This window comes from Belonocnema kinseyi, chromosome 2 (assembly GCF_010883055.1).
Source record: "Belonocnema kinseyi isolate 2016_QV_RU_SX_M_011 chromosome 2, B_treatae_v1, whole genome shotgun sequence".
In the NCBI taxonomy this organism is placed as follows: Eukaryota; Metazoa; Arthropoda; class Insecta; order Hymenoptera; family Cynipidae; genus Belonocnema; species Belonocnema kinseyi.
This window is the reverse complement of record NC_046658.1, coordinates 111048518-111073843: the sequence shown is the minus strand read 5'-3', so window position 1 is coordinate 111073843 and position 25326 is coordinate 111048518. Positions and strand designations below refer to the sequence as shown.

The 25326-nt window shown below is 27.1% G+C and overlaps 1 protein-coding gene across 2 annotated transcripts in view; it reads right to left on the bottom strand.

Annotated features, from left to right (window-relative positions):
• Nucleotides 1-25326, bottom strand: part of LOC117167140 (disheveled-associated activator of morphogenesis 1) — a 255300-nt gene that overhangs the window by 213128 nt on the left and 16846 nt on the right. Inside the window, exon 1 of one of the 2 annotated variants that reach the window (XM_033351838.1) lies at nt 18263-18387. The exons of the other annotated variant lie outside the window; for it this stretch is intronic. The gene's annotated coding sequence lies outside the window, so the exon portion shown is untranslated. Of the gene's footprint in view, nt 1-18262; nt 18388-25326 lie in introns of those variants that run through there. 2 annotated transcript variants of the gene reach the window in all.

The following is a 25326-nucleotide window of genomic DNA, read 5'->3' as shown; positions in this document are numbered from 1 at the left end:
TTTCAACCTGACTGCTGACTTTTCAACTAAAATTATGAATTTTCAACTGAAATAGTTGAATTTTCAGCAAAAAAAAAAAATAATTTTCACTAAAAAGATGAATTCTAAATCAAGACTAAAATAATTAATTTTTAACTTGAAAAAATAATATTCAACCTAACAGATGAATTTTCAATTATATCTATGGAATATTCAATTGAAATCAGTTAAATTTTCAGTTAAAAAAAGTACTTTCCACAACAGAAAATAACTTTCAACAAAAAACGACTACAAAAAATCATACATTAAATAATTACATTTTTAGTCAAAAAATAAATTTTCAACCAATCAGATGAACTTTCAACTTAAATTATCGAATACTTTAAACAAAGAAATGAATTTTTGATTAAAATGGCGAATCTTTAACTAATACAATTAATTTTTAACAAAAGAGTTTAAATTTAAACAAGTAATTGTATTTCCATCCTAAAAGATGAATTTTAAACTAAAATGAAATTTATTTCTTTACGGAAACTCCCAGTCCTAAAATAAAAACAATATTCATTTTGTAAATTCCCTGTTCCAAGTCAGGATGATTATTTTATAAATTGAACAAAATTATTAAAATAATGAAATCTTGCATTTTAACGTGATCAGGAGTGAATTCCCGATTTTTAATTGTGGCCACTCTGGGAATTACTAGTCCAAGATCTTTCACAGGAATTTTCCCAACTCCCTCAGTTTTTCGGAACGACTAGACAGTAGACACATACTTAAAAACTACGCTAAAATGAAAAATCCATACCTTCAGATTATTGAAATCTATTGAATATTCTTCGGAATCTTTTATAATACCCGAAAATATTTCAAATTCTTTTAAAGCTTCTAAAATCCCTTTGAAACTTTTTAAGGCTCTTGATAACCTTTTGACATTTTTAAAAATACTTTAAAATATTTAAAATCCTTTGAAACCCTTTAAAATTATCGAAATCTGTTAAAAATTTAAAGAAACTTTATAAAATACCCTAAAAAAGATTTAAGGGCCATTCAGAAATATAACTATAGACTTAAATTCAATAGTGGTTGATCCGCGGATAAATTGATTTTCAGAAGACAATTATTAACCGATTTTAACTTTTTTTTCAAATGAAAGCTAATAGAATTTCGTATCGAACTGCCGTGGGCGATTTTTAAATCATTGCTTATTCTTTGTTTATTCAACAATAAAAATGAAAAAAATTGACTTTGAAGTATGACGGTTTTAAAAAAATGGTTTGATTCTATCAAAAATACCTTAAAAACTGAAAACAACTATCGAAAAAAGATGACCAATAGCAATCCAAATGTTAAAAAATGTATTGAATTTGTTATAAGCAAATAAGTGAATGAAAATGGTATCGCATGGTTTGGCGGCAATTCGTCGTTTGATTTGCACTAAATTTGAACAAGTTATGGATTAAAAGAATTTTTCAGCTGAATTAATGAAAATTCATAAATAATTTGTTATTTTAAAACAAATTTTTATAAACAAATATCCATGTCAGTTATTTTTGATGGAATTAATAACGTTTTTTCTATGAAATCGATAACAATATTATTTGGAAATAAAACCTATATTTGACTACCAAATAAAAATTAATAATTGCTTAAACTACCTTAATTAACAACTGCATTGTTTGGCTATTTTTCAGCATTTAAACTGGTTTTTGTGTGTGTGTGTGTGTGTGTAATCAACGGTTAATAACCTATTTTCCAACTTTTTTTAATAGTTCGATAACGATCCACTATTTTTATTTTTATTAAAAATTCAATTAACGTAGCCATACACGGCATATAATATAAGATTTTAACATGCATTTAACAGGTGGGAATATTATTATTGCTAAGTAATTTTGATTATGTTCCAGGTGAAAAAAATTTAATTTACAAATGCATTAGCCGAGAAAAATTTGCTTAACAGAATGTTAATAAAAATAAAAATAGTGGATCATTATCGAACTATCGAAAAAAGTTTTAAAAAATATATCAGTAACAGTTGATTACACAAAAAAGAAACTTTAAATGCAAAAAAATAGCCAAATAATGCATTTGATAATTAAATTTGATTAAACAATTATAAAATGTTATCTATTCATAGCAAAAAATCATTGCTAAGTAGCTGGTTGTTAATTCCGGGGGAAAAAGCTGTATTTTATTTATAAATACATAAAATGAAAAACAATTTTTAAACAATTGTTTTTCACAATAATAAATTGTTTACCATCATCAAAAAGTTCTTAAAAATTTAGAAGTTAGTTATTTACAGTAATTGCATGGAAAAAATCAAGTTTGGTGAACAAACATGATACATAGGTTTTATTTTCAAGTAATATGTGATCAATTCCATAGAAAAACTTTATTTATTCCATCAAGAATATCTCATATTAATTTTTGTCTAAAAAAGTTTCTTTTAAGATAACAAATTATGTAATAACTATTATTAACTCAACTAAAAAAAACTCTTTTTGTAGATAAATTGTTCAAATTGAGTGCGAATCAAGTGATGAATCGCCGCCAATCCCCACGAAACCATTTTCATTCACTTATTTGCTTATCACAAATTAAATACATTTTTTAACATTTGAATTGTTTTGAAAATCTATTTGTGATAGTTGCTTTCCATTTTCTAAGCATTTTTGATTGAATCAAAGCATTTTTTTGAAACCAGTATACTTCAAAAGTCAAAATTTTTGTTTGGTTCACTTTTGTTATAAGATAAACAAAAAAATTAACATGACAGTTTGATGCACAATTTTATTAGCTTTCATTTTGAAACAGAAGTTAAAATCGGATAATAATTGTCTTCTGAAAATCAATTTTTCCACAGATGTTTTATTTGCCCCACTGAGGGCCACCTTGAAGGATAACTTTATAAAATTTTCAAATACTTTTTGAACCCTGGTTCAAATCCTGGTATTATCGTAAATTAAAAAGTTGAATATTTCAAAGTCACCGCATGTAACAAGCAGCAAATAATAATATGTATAGTTATCAGTGACCCTGGAATGATTTAGGTACACGTTATTCGTAAATCAAAACGCAAGATTTAAACCGATTTTACACCTACCCGTTTTACGGTACTGCACAGCTTGGTGGCGATAACTTGTCGAAAAGGCCAACGTCATAAAGAAATACGAGCAATAGCTATTGTCTAAAGTCTAAACGAGATTCGTGGTCCTCTTTTTTATTTGTTTCAGGAGAGCCGGTTGGTTGCCCTTCACTGCAGGTTTTTATCACCGAATTACGTTTTGGTATTCTTATTCACTCGAAGACAGTATTTTTAGAAAGATAAAATGCGGAGACTGGTTTGTCTGGTCGGATTGGATATTTCACGCAGAATTTGGATAGAAAACAAAATTATGAGGAATGGAATCTATTTTTGTAGATGACACTGCAATTCAGTCCCTTCTTTATGGACTCATATTAAAATGTATCATGGCAATAAATATTTTGCATATTGTGACTAAGAAGTACAAAGTTAACTTGAATTTTAATTTCAGATAATTTCTTAATAGAAAGATAAGAAAAATTTTGTTGTGCATCCGTTAATATAAGAATAAAACTTTCATTGAAAAAATAAATGGAAGTGTCAATACAATCCGGCGCACAGTCGGGGAAAAAATTACGTTTTGGTTCAAAATAACGTACAGCCCATAAATATTGATCGTTCTGGACAGTAAAAATTCAAAAAAAAGTTGATAAGATTTATAAATTATTTTTAAAATAGACTTTTAATTTTTGTATAAATAAAGAAATATGACGAAAAAATGGTCATTTTTCTATTTGACGTTCCCGGTGCTCCTCAATAACATGAAAATGGTTGAAACCCCCAAATTTTTATAGAACAACATTAGATAAAGATATTCCGATATTTTATAATAGGCAAAAAAAATTTGTATAAACAAATTATTTGTTGGAAGATTGGTTTTTCAAATTTTCTTTAATTTTATGTGTTTTTAATTTATATTGCAAGAAATTTAAATCGACACAATATAATGATGAATAAATTTCTTCTTGAGATTATTATTGTTAATATTTTAAAGAAGTTTAATAAAAAATGAATTATTCGGGAATTTTTTGGTAGAAAAATTAGTTTTTTTCAATGCCAGTCCTTTTAGCTGGGAACTTCTTGACAATTGCAGCAATATGCAGAACTAATTGATAAATTTTATGATTTTTTAAAACAAATTTAATAAAAAAAGCATAGATAAGGCATTTCGCGAAAGAAAAATTCGTTTTCTCGATGAAAACTTATTTAATTTGGAATTTCAAGATAATTTCAGAAAAAACTCATAATTTATTGGTCAACTTTGTAATTTTTTAAAACAATTGTTATAAAGAAATGCAATATTGGGGAATCCATCCGCGGAAAATTTATTTTCGATATCAGACTTTTTAATTTGGATCTTCCTAGTAAAGCTAAGCAACATTTATGATTAGTTGATAAATTTTATGATTTTTTAAAACGAATTTAAAAAACAAATGCCATTATTCGGGCATCTGTCAAGGGAAATTTTATTTATGTTACTCTTTTTAATAGAGAACTAAATGATAATTTCATAAACATACTTATTTGATCAATTCTATGATATTTTAAACAAATTGAAAATCATATGTATTATTTGAGCATTTTTCAACAAAATTTTTTTTTCATCCTCAGTCTTTTCAGTTTAATTTTCTCAATACTTTCATTCTTTTAATAAGACTGCAGCTTCAGGATGTTGCACGGACATCGAAAAAAAAAGAATTTTTCCGTCGACAGATTGCCCTAATAATGCATTTGTTCATTAAATTTGTTTAAAAAAATTATAAAAATCAACAAATTATGAAGTTTTCTAAAATTAGCATAAAGTTCGTAATTTAAAAAAAATCATATAAAAAAAAAACTATTTTTCGGTCAAAAATGGCTTATTAATGCATTTGTTTATTAAATCTCTTCATAATATTAACAATAATAATCTCTAGAAAATATTTCTTCATCATTATATTGTTTTATCCAAATTTCTTGCAATATAACTTTAAAACCCGAGAAACGATGAATAATCGTAAAAAAAACATTTTTTAACAAATAATAATTTGTTTATAATTGTTGTTTTGTTGATAATATAATATTAGAATATCTTTATCTGACATTACTCTATGAAACTTAAATGATTTCAACAATTTTCATGTTATTGGTGAGCACCAAAAGCGTCAAATAGAAAAAATTGACTTAATTGGAATCTTTGAAAATTCACAAACGTTTTTCAAATGCTTTAAAGTTCCATACATTTGTTTGAAGCTCTTAAAAATTCGTTAGAATCTTTTTAATTAACCTAAAATATTTAAAATATTTAAAAATCCCTTCAAACATTTGAAAGTTTTCGAAAATTACTCACAATATTGTTAAGAATTCCCTGAAATCTTTAAAATCCTTTATAATCACTTCAAATGATTTAACTATATTAAAAATTAATAATTTTTTAATTTATTTTTTCTGTCTACTGGTTCAATCAATATTATTTGAATACTGATTATTCTTAAGATTGTGACAAAATGCTCTCTAGCTCAATTAACATAAAAAGTCATTAATTAATTTTACCTGGTCAAGAACCTTAACATCAAAATCAATATATTAAAAATACCCTATAGGATTTTTTTAAAGCTCTTGAAATATCCTTGGAATTTTCAATAATACTATCAAATAATCTTTAAAATTCTTTGAAATCCCTTTAAGTTATTGAAATCAATTGAAAATTCCCTGGAATCTGTTACAATATTCTAAAATCTAGATAAAATGTCTAATCTTTGGCATAAACTTGAAATATGTGAATATTTTTTAAATCCTACAAAATTCTTTTGAATCTATTGAAATATTTAAAAATTCCGTGAAGTTATATGAAATCTGATTATACTTCCGGAAATCGTGGAAAATTTATAAGAACACTTTGAGAGCTTTGAAAGTCCCTTTAAACTATTGATATCCTCATAAATATTATAAAATCCCATTAAATTATTTTAAATACCCTCTAATTCCTTGTGATCTTTTTAAATTCGCTACAATTTTGCTAATCCATTGAAATCTTCTTAAATTCTTTGAAACTTTTGAAGGCTCTTGAAAATGCCCTGAAATGTTTGAAATAACCCTTGAAACTTTCACAAGCTCTTGCAAATCACTTGGATTTTTTTAAATACCCTAAAATACCCTACAAATTTTAAATCTGTTAAAATCATTTAAATCCTCAGAAATATGACACAATCCCTGAGAATCTTTTAAAATGCCCTAAAATATTAAAGACTCTTTAAAATATCTTCAATTATTGAAATCAATACAAAAATTCCTTTTAATATTTCGAAATTCGCTACAGTTTTGTTAATTTTTTTTAATATTTTTAAATCTCTTGAAACTTTCACATGATCTTGAAAATTACTCGGAATTTTTTAAAATACCCTATAAAATCTTAAAACCCCTTTGTAATCAGTTCAAATTGGGTAAGTCTTATATTCAAAATTAAACAAAAAATTTCTAATATAAACAATTTAACCTTTTTTAAGCCTAATAAGTCACTATGGAATAATCATGAAATGTCATCGAAGGTTCTTCAATAGGTCAGTTAACGTATCTCGAAGACGCGAAGAATTAAATCAAACAGAGTACTGTTACATTACCGGTGATTTAAATAACATGCAAATTATTATGAACACAGTACTATTATATTCCGAATATTAAAAGAGCTTTTTCCATATAAACAAAATAAACAATATATTTGGAAAAATTATAAATAGGTATTGCTAGATCATGAGTGGTTATGAAAGGTGGTTTAATAGGTCAATCGAAACATCTCGAAGACGCTAACAATTACAGCACACATAGTTCTATTATATTCCTAACATTAAAAAACTTTTCCCCGTATATAAAAAACGAGCAATATATTTTGAAAAATTATAAATATGTGTTGCTAGATCATAAAAGGTCATAGAAAGTTGTTCAATAGGTCATTCGACGCGTCTCGAAGACGCAAACAAATCGATCACACATAGTATTGCAGTATGAAAGATCCGATGAAATTGTTTAGTACAGAATCCACCAAAATTAAAGCCACTGTTCGATAAATTTTTGATGGTAAGCTACTTTGAAAAAATGTAGATCCATTTATCTTATGGGAAGTGGGTCTTTAGTTGAAAGGGGGACAAATTCGTGCAAGTTTTACGTTCTCGAAATAAAATACGAGCTCAATGATACATGGCCTATCGAATTTAGGGAAACGTACACAAACGAGGGAAACATATCTGAATTCGATTTTCAGTCCAAGTGCACTTTTTACTTCAGAGAATTTCTGGAGAACAGGCGGTTTTCAAAGTCACACTGAAGCCTTGCAATGAATAAACGAATACTTGAACACTTGCCAAGATCTCAATACGAGTGTCGGTGGCTTTGCCGCTTATTTAAACGTTTTTCAAGAAGACACCAAAACACATAAGATTTACATTTTAGCTTACATTTTTAATTTTTCACTTCATTGAAACCACACTTCACCATTCTTTTTAGTTACAAAAAAAATTTATCAGAGAAGAACGAAAAATCGAAAAATAAACAATAGAATATAGACTGCCGACAATTTTCCTTATGATCTTGCGAGATCATACTAAAAAAATTCAAATATCTAATTGTCTATTCTCTCTAATAAAATTAATTGAACGAAATTATTTTAAATCCCGTGCTCATTGTTGTTCAATACCTAGTTGGTTACATAAAAAGTGAATGTTTTCAGATACTTCTTTTAGATTTTCTGGAATTTCGTAAATCGCAATTTCCAAATGAGGAATTTTAATTTTTTAAATTTAATTATAAATGAGGGATTTTTAATTGTAAATCATTCTATAATAATAATTAGGGCAATAATTATTTTCTTAATTTTTGACCAAATGTTTTAAAAATCACAAAAGGATTCTATTCAACACTTCTTGACCATATCGAATGTGGCTATATTTATTTATTTACTAATAAAGATCTCGCATGTTCAGCACCATCAGTTCAGTGAAACAAAATTTCCAAATGGGTAATTTTATTTGATGATAGCATCTATTTCTGCATGTTTCTAAATTTTATTGATAAAACAGAACATTTTTATTGTAAATATTTTTTTAATATTGGGAAATAATTCTGTTGTTAACATTTTTATACCGAAAAAATATTAAATATTTTAAGAGAACTTTCTCACATTTTTGAAGGAAATAAGAAAATCATAGGAAAACTTTGAATTATTTCAAAAGATATTTCAAACTTTTGAAAAGTTTCAAAAATAGATTTTGTAAAAAACGAAACCGGAAGATAATAGGACAATTTTTTTATTTCTCGAACTTCAAAAAGTCCTAAATATCTTTTAAACCGAAACACAAAATGTTGCAATACCCTGTGAAATAAAAAAAGAAATTTGTATAATTTTTGTAGATAGTTAGTCGAAATTTTTATTTTGTGATAATACTGTCTTTATTTCTTGACTGAATTTTGGTTTTCGTTTGAAAATTCAAGTCTTTTTCTAGAAATTTAATCTTTTTTATAAAAATTGCAACTATTTGAATGAAAAATAGATTTTTTTGGCTGAGGATACAATATTTTGTTGACTTCATCTATTTGGTTAAAAAATTAACTAATAATCTATTTTTTGAGTGAAATCTCAATGATGTATTTAATTTGTTGTTGAGAATTCATCTTTTTTTATTGAAAATTCAACTATTTGGTTAAAAATTAACTTTTTTGTTGTAGAAATTTCTATTTAATCTTGTTAATTTTATTTAATCGTCTAGTGCGCCATTGATGATGCTAGTGTGTTTGAATTCCCTTTGAAACTTAAATTAATAAATTGACCCTTCCTTTTATACCAGACTTATAATAAATATCAAGTAAAATAAATATTAATTTAATTGTAAAATTCTTGCTGTTCGACTGGTTTTGGCTTAAGGGTCCAAAACAAAACGTTCATAATTTTATTTTAATTAACTTTAATTAACGTTATTTTATAAATTTTAATTTATTTATTTTGTTTATAGCTTATTATTATTTTTTCTTCGTCAGGGTCGACGCGAAACTTAATTGTGAAAATTCTGTGACATTTCTCTGATTTTTTTCCGACGAATAATATTCAAAGGGCAACTTTCTCATCTTGTGCAGCACCAACATTATTAACATGGAATCCTTTATGAATGGAATAAAATAATTTCAAATTAAAAGTTAAAATTAACGTATTCATTTCAATCAAAAAAGATGATTTTTCTACAATTGAAAATTAAATTTCCAATCCAAAAGAACGAATTTGAACAAAACAATTACATTTTCAAAAAAATACTTGAATTTTTTACCTAACAGGTTGAATTTTTAACTAAATAATCGAATTTTTAAACTGAAATAGTTGCATTTTCAACCACCTACTTAAATTTTTAACAAACAGAAATTAATTTTTTACCAAACAGTTTCATTTTCAAAAGAATAGATAAATTTTCAATCAAAAAGTTAAGTTTTTAATTGTATAGTTAAATTTGTAACTAAATAATTGAATTTTCAACATACAGAGATCAATTCTGAACAAAAAATGTAATAGTAGCTACTTTAATAAAAAATACGAAATTTGTAACAAAAAAAAAAGAGATTTTCAACCAAAAGATCGAATTTTCCACAAAGAAGTCAAATTTTTAACCAAAGAGGTGAATTTTCAACTAAAAGGATGAATTTTTCAAGCAAAAAGATGCATTTTTAACAAATCAAGGTTTTTTAGCAAATAGCGAAGAAAAGTTTAACCAAATTGTTTAACTATAAACCCAAAACACGAGTTTTCTCTAAAAAAGTTGAATTTATATCTCTAAAACCTGAATTTTTAACAATAAATTTAATTTTCAAAGAAACAGTGATATTTTTAATCCAAAAAGAGGAAATTTCAAACCAAGAAGATTATTTTTCTACCAAAATGACGATTTTTCAAATAAAAAAGATTAAGTTCGAACAAGAAAGAGTGAAGTTACACTATGAGTTTCAAATATTAATTCTAAACAACAAAACGAAGCTTTAAACAAAATAGTTCAATTTTTAACTATAAAATTGATAAACTAAAAAAAAATAATTTGTAACAAAATAGTTCAACTTTTATCTAAGTAGTTCAACTGTCAATTAAAAATTCAAATTTTCAACAAATTCTTTGAAGTTTTAACAAAAAAGATAAATTTGCTACGAAAATGATCAATCTTCAATTGGAATAGTTAAATTTCCAATTTTAAATATGTGTTTACCAGAGACGAATTTTTCACTCAAATGAAAATTTTTCAACAAAATAGTTAAATCTTTCAACGTAGAAAATTAAATGTAAACTAAGCAGTTACATTTTTTAAAAAAGTTTAACTTTTAACTAAAAACAAAACAATTTTTAACAAAAAAGTTGGATTTTGAAATAAAAAAATGATTTTGTAACTAAACTTTTTGAATTTTCGATCAAATAGTACCATTATTAACTGAAAATATAATCGTCAGAAGGAAGCAAGTTCCCCCAAAAAAAATAGAAATAGAAACACAAGACAAATAAAATAATAACAAGAGAATAAAAAGAGAGAAAAACTTAATTTTCAAAATTCTCTTATATTTAACTGTCAAGCTTTTCATTTTTCCCCACCATTATCATTCAATGATCATAATCTTAATCTACTAAAATTATTAACATAGAATCTTTTATAAACGAAATAAAGCAAATTTAAATTAAAAATTCATTATTTTACATTTATTATCCTTCATAGTTATTTAAAGTGCCCCTTACAGAAATTCCCTGATTTTTGTCCATTTTTTTTAAATCCCTGACTTTTTCCTGATTTCCAGGTTTTGGGGGACACGCTCAGCCATTTTTTAAAAGTTTTACTTGCTCAATTCTGAAAACTTCAAATTTAAATATGATCAATTTAATGTATTCAATTTCTGAAAATAAAACCAACAATCCAACGACAAAATTTGGACAAGCACCATAAAATGCTTCTATTGTAATTTAAAAAAATCTTCCATGATAAAAAAAATCTCTGTGCAAAAATAAAAAACAGGAAATACGAATGAAAATGAAAAATAATTTTTCTTTCATCTTTCTTCATTTTTTACAGATTGGTTTTATTTTCAGGAGTTCTATACATCAACTTATTATTGGGCGTTAAATAGGATTTTAATCTTATTTAAATTTCTTCAATTTTAATTAGCAATTGTAAAAATATTCAATTTTGAAAGCTTCAGAGTTAAAATTCTTCAATCTTAAAGAGTGCAATTTGAAGTATTAAATTCGTTCCTTCTAAATGAAACTGCTCAGTTTTAATTTTAGTAACGACAAAGATGTATAAATTGGTTGACGTCATTTTTAAACTGTTGGTATTTTTTTCTTAATTAATTTCATCAAACTAATCATTTTTAAAGTTTCCAAAGAGACGCTGCAAAGAAATCTGACCAAAAAACTACTGTACTCGTATGCATTCTAAGAAGCGGATGGAGCGCAAAGTACAAAGAACCTTTTAAATTTACAAGTGCCCAAGCTCTAGTTTTTTCTAATCACTTATTCCTCTCATAGCTTGAGTAAAGGACAAACAACAGACGGTTTCTGTAGCCCATTTATCTTAATGTCCCCTGACCCACATTAATTAATAATTCGCCAGCGTCCTCTCATTCTCATTTTTTGTTCTCGGCGCTGTCTTTGAAACGATTATCGTTCAATGAACCGCTAATATTGGTTCTGAGCAAAAGAGATGAATCGTAAAGTTCCGAAGTTCTCACCCAAATATTTTTTATTCGGATAAAAAAACATAAAAAACTAATCAAAGATTGTTTAATAAGTTTTAATGGAATATTTTATATTTTACTTTCTCGTTTTAAAAATTAATTAAATTGTTTACATGTTATTTATATTAGAAATAAAATTGATTTTTTTAACAGGGGATTTGATGGTTCTATCATTTGAATGACTCTTTTGTGGAAGGGAGGATTTCAAGTTTTTCATTTTATAGCTTTTCCCTTTAATAAGGATTCTATACAGATTTTCATTTAAAAATAGTAATTGGGAAGCAATGTAACTTAGGTGGTAGTACACTTGAAATATTTTACGCTGTTGCGGGTTCGAATCCCAATGCGTGTAAGTGAATTTAAATTTCTAGTCGAAATTTTTACTTTTCTTCCATGGGTTCTTCCATTCATGACGGTTTACAAAATAAAAATTTAAACAAGGCAAGTAAAGAACATGTGAGAATAGAAAAAGTAAATAAGTGCACTTTAATTTCAGAGTGAAATACCAACCTTATAAATACAAAAAATGTCAGCATATTTCATTGACCTAATATACTTTTTTTTGTATATTTAATTATTCTTTAATATGAATATGTGAAGCATATTAAAAAAAACTTGATAATTTAAGATTCTAAAAACCTAGTTATAAATGCGGAGGTTTAAAGTTAGGACAAAATTATTTAAAATAATGTAGTTTAAATTAAAAATAGACCAAATAGTCATTGTAGTGAAGTTTGATAATTAAAACTATGCTTAAAATTGAGTTTATTATTTGGATGGAAATTCTATTATTTTATTAAAAATTCAACTATTTTGCCAAAAAGTCATCTTTCATGTTAGAAATTCAGCTGCTTCTTTAAAAGTTAAACTTTTTTGTTGAATATTAATTTTTTTATCGTAATTAATTTTTTTGGTTAACAATTTAACTCTTACATTTTTGGTTGAAAATTCATGTATATTTTTATAAATCCGTATTTTTTGGTCGAAAATTAATTTTCTTGGTTGAAAATTCATTCTTTTGGACAAAAATGCAACTATTTGGGTCTAAATTGATCTGATTTTTTGAGGATTCAACAATATGGTAGAAAATGACACTATTCGCTAAAATATGTACTTTTTTGTTACAAATTAAACTTTTTCATGGAAATTTAACTTTAAATTTAAAAAAATATTTGTTTGTGTGTTAAAAAATCATATTTTCTGGTTGGAATTGCAAACATTTTGTACATAGATAATTTCTCTTCTGAACTGCAAAATTGAACAATTTTGTTGAAAATTCGTTTTTTGTTGTTAATAATTAATGCTTTTAACTAAAAATGTAATTTTCCATTCTTGGTATAAAATTAATATTTGTATTAAAAATTAATCTCTTTTAATTAAAAATGCATATGATTGGTTAAAAATTTGTCTCTTTTTATCGAACATTAATCGTCTTGGGTGAAAATGTATCCTTCTTGTTTAAAAATGTGAATGTTTGGGCCTGAGTTAATCCTCCTTGTATTAGGAGGCAGTAAGTTAGTAGAAAAACTACAATATTTGTTTAAAATTAAACTATTTTTATGGAAATTGAACTGTTTGGTAGAAAATTCACATTTTGTTACAATATCATATTTCTGCATTGAAAATTGAAACATTTAATGAACAATTCATCCGTTCGGCTATAAAATTCAACATTTCAACATAAAATTCAAAATTTTCATCTTTGTTTTAAAATTGAAATTAACTGTTGGAAATTAGTTTTTGTTTTTGAAAAAAATTAATTTTTTATCTGAAACATTCTCTTATCCATTTTTGGTTAGTAACCTCTAGTCTGGTTAAGTATTCAACTACTTGGTAGAAAATTCATGTATTTTGTTAAAAATGCGTCTTTTTGGTTAGAAAATCAATTTTTTTTTAATAATTATCTTTTTGGTTGAGAATTCAACTATTTTTTAAGAAATTCGTTTCTTTTTTGTTTAATACAACTGGTAGAAAATTCATCTCTTGGCAGAAAAGTAATCTCTTAACTGCCTTCTAAAAAATTCGCATTTTTGGTGGAAGATTTTACATTTTCTGGTTGAATTAAATTATTTTTTTTTGTTGGAAGATTCGATCAGTTGTTTCAAAATGCATCTTTTCAGGTTGAAAATTTAAATACTTCAATCAATCTGTATTTTTTAGTCGAAAATTCAACTGTTTTGTTAAAAAATCGTACTTTTGTATGGAACATTAATCTTTTACGTTAGAAAAACCATCTTCCTTTGTTAAAAATAAACTTTTTTGTTGAAAATTTAACTATCTTCCGAAAAATTCGTCTTTTTGGTAAAAAATTTACTTTATGGTTTAAAAATTTATCACTTTTTAATAAATCTCATAAATTTGAAGTATTTTATATTGAATTCAATATAGTATTTACATTATTTTATTTTAAAGAATTTATTCCTCGATTATTATTCTATTCTCGTAAAAAATTACCCTTAAGCTAAGTTTCTTTGGGGGGGGGGGGGGGGGGTAAACTGCGGATATCGAGCGATAAATATAGGGATGAAATATGCATAGAAAGCGAGAAGAAAATTCTTGCTTAGTAATTGAGATTTCCCTTTTAAAACGTGTTGAGTCGACTTGCGCTTGCGGGATTACACGAGCGAATTACACGGAATATTAAAGGCGATTTAAGTTTACGTAATTCTTGAAAGCCGGAAGAACAAGAAGATGTGACTTATTCAAGTTAATTAATGTTAAATATCCAGGGACATATTTGTCGCCGATAAGTTGTCCGACAACGAAATGGAAAGCGTTATGTCTATAAGGTTGCTCTGTACCTTTCCACAATCCACAATCCACAATCCACATGAATCCATGATCGATTTCGGACTCGTTTCTTCGTAATTCAAGAAAGTCTCAAATACTTCCGTATAAGAATAGAAATTAAGACATCGTGTTACGTAGATAAACATTACTAAATCGTATAGAGAAGAATTAATTATATGACTTTCCTTCTACAAACTACACAAGAATTTAATTATTTTTCGACTTTTCTTGCTCGAGCAGACTTTTGTTTTCTTTTAAAGGATTAATTTATTCGTTTTAGCTTGGAACTGTATGTGAATACTCGGAAGGCAATTAAGTGTTTCCTCATATTCGAAAAAAGGCAGGAAACATTACAAAGAAAAGAAATGTGCCTCTTTAACATATTTTATGAAAAGTTTAGGAAACCCTTGGATCATTCTTGAATTAAAGAAATGTCGTACTGAAGACGTGAGTATTCTCTGACCAAAACATTAATTTTAAATCCTTGTTTATACATTAAAGACCAATGTTATCGCAAAAATATTTATTAGTTGAATGTTTAACCCAAAAAGTTAAACCTTGAACAAAAAAGTTCATTTTCACCCAAGTTAAATGAATTTTCAACCAAGCAAGAGGAATTTTCCATCCAAAAGGAAATTGCCAAACAAAAAAATAATGAAAATTAACCAATTATAGTTAAATTCTCAATTCAACCAAACAGATGAATTTTCAAACGAAATAGTTAAATCTTCAAGTTAAAAAGTAGAATTTTTCTGAAAACAACTGACTTTTATACCAGAAATGAAGAGTTTTCAACAAGAAAGATAATTTTCAATCAAGAAAGATGATTTTTTAACAGAATAGTTGAATTTTCCACTAAAATATGAATTTTCAACCGATATAAAATGAAATAAATAAATTTTTAGTTTGAGATACTAGTTTTCAAGAAATAACAAATAAATTTTCATCCTGTTAAGTTTAACTAAATAAAGATGAATTTGAACCGATATAGTTAAATCCTCAACCAAATTACTGAATTTTGAACGAACAATATTAATTTCCTACTAAAAAATACGATTTTTCCACGAAATACATAAATTTTCTAACAAATACTTGAATTTTCAACATATAAAGGATAACCTTTTAACCAAAATGGAAAAGTTAACGTTTCATATAATAAAACTAATTTTTCAAAAACAAAAAATATTAATTTTCAACCAAAAATTTCATTTTCAACTTTCAGCAAAAAGAAAAAATAATTTGTTCACAAAACAGTTGAATTTTCAGCTAAAACAATAAATCTCCCACCAGAAAAAATTAATTTAAACGAAATATATCATAACTAACAACTGAAAAAAGATTTCAAATTATAATAAAAAACAGATGAATTCAACGAAATGGTCGAATTTTCAAACAAGCATGATTATAATTCAACCAAAAACAGTTGCATTTTCATACAAATAGTTGAATTTCCAAACCAAAATACAATTTTTTTTGTAAGGCAGTTGAATTTTTAATCTGACTGAAAGAATTTTTCTATTCAAAAAGACAAGTGTTAAAAAAAAACAATGCAATTGTCAACTATAAAAGATACTTTTTTAAAATAATTTAATTCTTAACAAAATAGTTTTATTTTAAACAAAGAATTTAATTCTTCACCTACATATATGTATTTGTTAACATAAGTTGAATCTCTTACTAAAAATATAAGTTTTCAATCAAGTAGTTTAATTTTCAAATGAAAATATTTATTTTCTATCAAAAATGGAATACTTAAATATTAAGTTTTAAAAAAATACGAACTTTCAATCAAATATTCACCTATTTTACTATAAAGATTAATTTTCTACAAAGGACTTAATATTTAAAGCAACAATATTGATTATCAACTAAAAACGAATCATTATCAATAAAAAAGGATTTATATAAATTTTCATTTGAAAAATGCTATTGTCAACATGTGTAATTTTTCAATTAGGAAAATGAATATTCAACAAAGTAGTTCAACTTTTAACTAAGTAGTTGAATTTCCAATTGAAAAAGATGTATTGCTAATGAAAAATTGAATAGATTAGTTTCTTACTAAAAAAATCAATTTTCAAACACAAATTAAATTGTTCAAAATCTTCAGTTTAAAAAACCATTTTGTCGGATTTTCTATAAAACTTTTGAATTTTTATTCAGAAAATAGTAATTTTTAACTAAAAATGATCAATTTTGAACAAGAAATGGAATAGTTCAATCTTCCGCTAAAAAAATAAATTCTCAACCAGAAAAAATAATTTTTAACAATATACAAAATTCCAATATTTAATTAATAAAAACAACATTAGAAATAGTACAATTAAACTTTTAACTGAGTATTTCGTTAAAAAAATTAATTATCCATGAAAAATGTAATACTTGAAATTTGTACTAAATTCAGCTATTTGACTATCAATTTAACTATTTATATTTGATAGAAAATCATTCTATAAACAATCTCTTTCTTTTTTTGTATCAATATAATTCTAAAATAAAAGAGATATTTGAAATATTCTTTGGTTTTTCTACACGGATCATATTGAATGTAATTTTTCCTTGAACTAGTTATTGAGAGCCTTGTTGTTCAACTAATATTTTTTTTAAATCCACAAAAGAGTAAAAATACTTCATTTTAAAAAAATAGACTGATATTTAAAAATGAATTCTTGTTTATATTCATGCATTATTTGTTTAGCATGAAAAATGCAAAGAAATGTTTCAAATTTCAGAAAAAACCGAAAATGTCTAGTATTATTATGATTAAAGATAGTTATAAACAATAATAATTTATTTTAGCAATTATATTTGTTAAATTTTATTAATTATTATCTCACACTAAGTGAAATGTGGACAAAAAGTTTAATATTTCAGAAAAAACTGCAACTTTCTAGCATTATTCTAAGAGAATATTATTAGAAATAATACATTATTTAAACAATTATTTTTGTTACACTGAATAATCATTAACTCTCTTTACTTGATAAGTGGTCCATAGTGGAACATTTTATAAAAAAAACTGTATTTTTCTATAATTATTCTACGAAAATATTTTAATAAATAATAATTATTGGTTTAAACAAATATTTTTCTAAAATTAAATTAATTATTGCCTCGCTGAGTTCATATTTAAAGAATGTTAAAAACTTCAGAGAAAAACGCGACTTTCTAACTTTATTCTGAGAGAAAAATGCTATAGACAATATTAAATTGTTTAAACAATTTGTTTGAACATGTAATTACCAATAGAAAGTAATACATTATGTATTAGCTATAATTTAACTTTTAAAAAACTGCAAGAAAATCATAATTAACGCCAAAAACTCTCTTAATCCAATTTTTTACTTTTGGGTTTTTTTGGGACACTGCAAAACAGAATTATGATGGTGATATTTAGAAATTAAATTTTGATTCGTATTCTATGGCTAATTGTGAAGAAAAATGTTAAGTTTCAACTCGATTCGCCTAATATTGACGATTCTGAATAAGACTTACAAAAACACTTTTTTTATGGAAAGTAAATCTTAAAGTCTATTTTTTATTTTTGAATCTTTTTCATGCTTATTTTGCATCAAATTACTCATGATAAATTAGATTCCTTTCCAATCATAAATAAACAAAAAACTTTTTTCGTGCATAATGAGAAAAAAGCCGCAGTTTCAAAAAAACACAATTCTTTACCTAATTTTTTATAAATAATCCTGCATCACCAAAGGATAAGACCACTTCACAAAACGACACCCACGCATATCCAATTTTTCACTTCTCACAAGAATCACGATCTCACATGAATCACTTCCGCATCATCATCAAGATTTATTCGTTCTAAGCATCATCTCTGAAGAGTAAATCTGTGCGGATGTAGTAAAAATAAAATTCATTTTCCGTTCATAAACTTATATCGGAGATCGTTCAGGAAAAAAAAATTCAGCGCGTGCCGAGTCACGTGGAGCTTAAGGCCCGTACACACAGACACAATTCACGGCCATGGGTAAATCTTCGATGCATTGTGCCTCGGCGGAGAGCCTAGGTCAAAACCGAAAATCATAAGAGCACTGCAAGGCCACGATTGATGAAGGGTAGTTCGTACCACGGCACCCCATGTGTGACTGAGCCCTCCCTCGTTCTATGGACCAAACATCTGTCCACCCCCCAAACCCCTCGACCCGTGGCGCCCGCCGTCGCATTGCCTCGTACGCACGCTGTTGTGTCGCACTATTTTTTTTTTCTCTTTGCCTCCTACTTGGCATGGTACGTGCCAAAGTTCAAACTAGACGCGAATGATATGAAAATTTGATGGATTTATGCGAGCGGGATGGAAATAGACTAGAGAATTTCAGTGCTCACTTTTCAATTTCAGGTTGTTCTAGGCGTACTGTCAAGTTCAAAATGAATTTTTCCTGAACTTTGTATCATTATTTGGCGAAAAATATTTTATAAGAAATACATGAAGAAGAGTGTCAGTGGAGTCAATGACGCTTGAAACAAAAGATCTTGGATACTAATGGCCCCGAGTGGAGAACTTTATATGGTGAGTTTGTGAAGCTCTGCACCTGGGGTGATTACTAGAAAGATTGATCATCAAAATGGGTCGGATCATTGTTGTGGAACGAACGTAGTTAAATAAATAACACGGGAATTCTAGATTAATCTAAAAATTTATAACCCCCCCCCCCCTCCCCTTTCCGCCTCGTGCAATTCCCTTTCTCACATTTCTCATCCTAATGCCCTGGTCTCCAGGTAGAAGCGCGTGAGTCACGCCTACCCCGATAACGATTTGGCTGAATGGTATAATTTTTTTATTATTATCATACCATCAAACCATATTCCTTTCGGGGTAATCGACTAATCGTGACTCACTCAGTTCTAGCTGGGAAATCAGTCGAGAAAAGTGAGGAAGGGTACGAGACTGTATAGGGGGGGGGGGGGGGGGGGGGGGGGGGGGGGGGGTATACTTTTTGAATTGATCTAGAATTCCCGTTACTTTATTTAAATAACATTTTCGTTTGACAACACTGCTTCGGCCCAGATCGCTGATCAATCTCTCTAGCAAGCAGCCCAGACGAAGAGGTTTGCAAAGTCATCATGTGAAGCTCTCCACACAGGACCATTAGTATCCAAAGTTTTTCATTTCAGGCGTCTTTCACTTCACTAACATTCTTCAGCATGCAGTTCTTATAAGCTATTTGTAGCTCTTGTTTTTTTATATTTGTTTAAATTACAGTCTCAAAACTTTATTTATAAAGTTGTCAACAAAATGTCCCTTGATTATTGCCAGAAATTTCAAAAGAAAACCCATAGTATAAATAAAAAAATAGTTGAGGCCGTATTCTTCCCCTTTATTTTAATTGCGAACTGATTAAAAGAACACAATAAGAAAATGAAACTATTTTTAGTTTAAAGTTAATTTTTTTAATGAAAAGTTTACTATTTTTTCGGGATTCATTTTTTTTAGGTAATAAATTAACAAGTTGCTTACAAAGTTAATTATTTAAAAAAAATTAAACTATTTTATTGCGAAGTCTTCTTTTTCCGGTTAGAAATTTAACTACATGGTTGACAGTTTAACTATTTGGTTAAAAATATATTTGTTTTGTTCAAGATTCATCTCTGATTAAAATTTTTTATATTTTATTGAAAATGCATTTAATTTTTAGCTGCTAATTAATTTTTTAACTTAAAATTTACCTACTTAACTTATTTCTAAAAACTGAACTATTTGGTTAAAAATTCACCCTTTTTTGTTAAAAATTAAAATAGTTTGTCGAAAATTCGTCTTCCTTCTTAAAAATTAATCTCCTTGGTTACAAAATTATCTTTTTGTTTAAAAATTCAACTACTTGAGTAAACATTGAACTCTTTGGTTGAACATTTTTTTTTGTTTGTAGATTCACTATTTTGGCATAATTTTTTATCTCTGGTTTAAAGTTGATCTGTTTTGTTGAAAATTATTTTTTTTTTATTAAAAGTTGATTTTTCGAACTGGAAATGTAACTATATCCCTATTTGGGTTTAAAATTGATTTTTTCAATTGAAAATTGATATTTTTTTACTTAAAAATGCAACTAGTCTGTTACAAATTCGTCTTTTTTGATAGAAACATCAACTAATTTGTTTCATGTCAAACGATTTTGAAAGAAATGATTTTTGCTGTTGTTAAAAATTCATCATTTTCGTTCAAAGTTAAATTATTCGTTGTAAATTAAGTTTCTTTTGAAATTTAACTGTTTTGTAGAAAATTCGCATTTTTTCTTAAAAATTCAAAAACTTGGCGAAAAATTCAACAATTTGCTTAAAACATAAACTAATTATTTAAGAATTTAATTATTTGGTTAAAAATGTAACTATTTTGTCAATATTTAACTACTTGGTAGAAAATGAACTTTCCTGTTAATATTCGTTGTGGACAATTAATCTTTTTTTAATGAAAATTTAACTGTTTGCTTAAAAATTCGTCTTTTTTGTTGAATTTACCTGTTTTTTCCTTTTTATTTGAAAATTCGACTTTTTTAAAAAGGCATTCAAAAATGCAAAATTTATATTATGAATGTTAAATATTAGAAATTTAAGAATGTTCGACCGGAAATCGTCAAGCGGGAACTAAAAATTAAAAAAAAACTGTGAACATTCACATTAATGGATCTTTAGAACTGAGCTATTAAAAAAAACGTTCAAACTTACATTAACTTTAAAATGTAAATCTTGTCAATTGAATAATTTATGATTCTATATTTTGAAAATTCAAGAAATTACAATTATAACCCTTGAGAATTGTAGAAATGTAAGTTAAAAATCTTTTAAATTGAATAATTTTTTATTGTAAAGCTATAAAATTGAACTATATAAAAAAACATTCAAAATTACATCTTTCCAAAATATACACATGTGGAATTGAAGAATCTTTCATTGTAAATCCTCAATCTAGGGCTACTTTAAAAAAATATTTAAAATATAATGATTTTAAGCTATAAACATTAAAAATTAAAAAAGATGGGGAATTTTCAAGTTAACATCTTCGAAATGGATCAGCATTAAAAATGCAAAACTTCAAAGACTCAGAATTCAAGAAACATTCAGAAAAATATTTGTTTTAAATTCCAAAAACACTTTGTTTAAACATAATTCTTTTCAATTATTTAAAAATAACTTCAAAATGAGGACAATCATTTAAAATAGAGGACAAATTTGTATTGAAAAAAACAAACTATTGCTTTGTGTAAAAAAAACAACAAATTTTCTCTTCCCAGCAGCAAGTGATGATTTTTCTTTGATTCAAAGAAATTTCCTTCAAAGTAAAGAATTTATTATTATTAACTATATTTTATAGTAATTTGAATTTAAGCGTATATTTTAATTTCATAATTAGACAATCAAAATAAGAAACTTCTTCTATGCTGTCTTTTTTAATTACTAGTACACATTTCCAATTGTTTAATATCGGTTATGCAATTTTCTAATTTTTTCGAAAAGCTAAACGTAAACTACAATAAAATGTTGATGAAAGATTGCGATCATTAGCAACTCTAATAAAATGTAAAAAAACGAGGTTATACCATATTTACCAATATCAATTTTTTATTAAATCATTTAACTTTATATTTTCAACAACAATTTAGAAGATTGAAATTTTTTACTAATGTTTTTGGGTATTTTTACTTTATGCTCAATCTCTCGTCAAATTTATATTATAATAATTATTATTATTGGATGACCCCTGAAAGTAAAACACAAAAATTTTATATTCAATTAAACACATTTTGCTCGTATACAAAATATTTTTGGGAGTATGAAAAGTTCTATGTTCGTAATTTACTTAAATTACAATACTTAACATTTTGTATACAATTCTAAAGGATTTGAATTAAAAAAGTCTGTTCTGTTTCATTTGGATTGTTTTGTACATTCATTTTGTATTTTTAGTTTTAAGATAGTTTATTTATGTAGACTTGCTGTTAAAAGTCTGTAAAAATTAAAGTCCTTCAAATTAACTTAAAAGGTTCCACTTAAAGTTTTTTTTTAATCGAGTGATTTAATTATAATTATAGTCTCCCTCGGTCTCCACTTATATATCAAGAACAACTTGCTATTAGAGACTGACAATTAACTTAACTCAGCCTCACGATTTCCATCTTAAAGACATCTAATTTCAATTTCCCAATGGGATTTACTAAATTAATTTTGAATATCGAGATGACAACCTGTCATTATTACTTAGATTTGAACTTAATCCACGTAAAAAGCACTATCTAATCTTGTACTAACGGATTGACCAGTTTTAAGAGTGATGGCATATTAGATTCTAACACTATGTCCACAATCTGTCAACTGTTTTCATTTGAATATGTAAATCGGTACTATACTTGCCTATACTGAAGAATAAAGGGATTTATTTGAAATTTAAAGAATATCCCTCTTTTATAATCAAGACACCTACAGTCCAACATTGAGAAAGAAATCGTTTCTGTAAAGATTCTCTAAAATCTTCTCTAAAGTCACTTTCCATTAAACTACATATATTTGAAATATGGGGAAAGTCTGTGCAGGAATATGTGTATAGTGAACAATTTTTTAAGAAGGGCACATTAAAATTCGAATCTTCATATTTTAATTTCGGAGAGTAGGGTTTTTTATGAGCGTGTAACATACGGTTATGTAATCAAACAGACTGTGCCGACATGCCGTCTGTTTTCTCGTCAGATTCATATCTTGACACGAATCTGAATAATCAGAATATGACGTCAGTGTCAACATCATTGCATTTATCATCGTGGCAATTGCAAGAATTAAAACGCAACCAGCGTGGTGCTACATGCTGTGATCTTTCTTGCGAATCGACGAACTCATCATACTGCATCGGCTTACAGCCGGCTCGTCCTTAATAAACCGTGAAACAATTCTAATTACGACCTGCCTGTAATGTGACTATGGTGCACGAACCGTGATCGAGGGCGAAATCGGTTTATTAGCATGCCACTTCCGGTACAAGTTGCAAGATACATTGAGCACCGGATTTATGCCTTCAAATTCGACTGCACGCTTAGTTGCCTTTAAATGTAAGGAATTTCAATTCCATCTTGTGGTTTTGACACACTATTTGTACTTCTTCGAAAATAGTTAAAAAGTATTTTATGTGGCAGGTGAGTAAAACTGGAGTTTTTAGGTAATCAAAGAAAAAAAGTTGAGTCATTTTTGTTGCCGCTCATTTCTAATATTCTTGAAGTCAGATTAAAAAAAGTGAGAATACTTAGAGTGTGTAACTGCAGGATGTACATTTAAGATAGTTCTTATTTATACTTGCGGCATTTTTTTAGAGTTTCTCTGCTCTCAACCACCAGTTTTATTCGAATGTCTAAAAATATATGTTTTCCTCTAAACTTGAGCGTAATCGGTTAATATTTAGAGTGCTTAAAATGAGTTTTGGTTTCGCTTAATCCACGATAAGCTTAAAAGGATGAATTTTTAAACGTAATATTTTCACAACATAATCTAATGGCAATTATTTCGGAAAAGTTGATTGGGGCCAGATTGGGCCCCAAATAGATTGCCCAAATAATAGTTGGGCCTCAATTGGACAGCCGAATCAATGCCCAACTGGGCTACCGTCTGGGTTGCACCGATCAGCCCATCGAATGCACAGATTTGAGGTGATAAGCTGGGCCTTATAGACCGTGGGATCATAACGTAAATGAGAACGTGATACGGATAAGGCCCATTTTCACATGAGATGTTTGTCTGATGATGAGGAACGTGAAAATGGGTATACGGATAAGGCCAATTTTCACATGAGATGTTCCTCATCAGACGAACATTTCATTTGAAAATTGGCCTTATCCGTATCACGTTCCCATTTACGTTGTGAGCCCATGGTCTATTAGTGGAGCAGCCCACTTTATGCCCAATTAATATAAAAAGGGTACAATTATTGAATTCCTAAAGTTGAAAGTAAAAAAAAAATATATTTGTTAGTATTTTTTTTTAATTTGACGCTTCTGCATGATTTAAAAACTCTTAGCATCCTCTTATTTCTTCTGACCTCCATTCCAGTCTCTGCCAACAGTCAGATCAGTCCTCAAAGCATCTGAAGTTGTCTTTTCTGCGATATATTTGGTTTAGTAGAAATACTCGACTGAGTATGGGAAACAGCATAAAGCGATTACTTATTTTGTTTATTTCTACAAAGTAAAAGCGAAAGAACTTTGTCAAATAACCCCATTTTATGGAAGCTTGAACGGATTCGACTACAAGAAAAAATGGCGTTCGCAACTGCTTTATTGCAGACGACAGAGCCCGTCTGCGGCGTTGCGGCTCGCGCAGCCGCACAGTGCACACGTTAACCAATACAGGCGGGGTTTTCAGAATTATAAAATGCTTAGTTTACAAAAAATGTTTATTTATTATTGTTTCACTTGAAAATTTACTATGCTCTTCTGATCTCTTTGATTTTTTTTAGGAAATATCGATTTTAATTTAAAGCGTATGTCTAATTTGGAAACAGTTTCATTATTTTAAGCATATTAAAAATATAATATGGAAAATGTATTATACATTCACCGTAATATTGATAGAAAAATGTTATTGTATGCAGAATATTTAATGGTCAGAAGTTCTTGTTAAGGATAAGAGAAAAAAAAGTTTCAGGAAATTGAGGAAATAAGTAGACGTAGAAATGATTATAGACGCGAAAACAGGATACTTAAACGATTAGTTAAAGAAAGTAAAGATACAATTAGAGCAGAAGAAGAGTT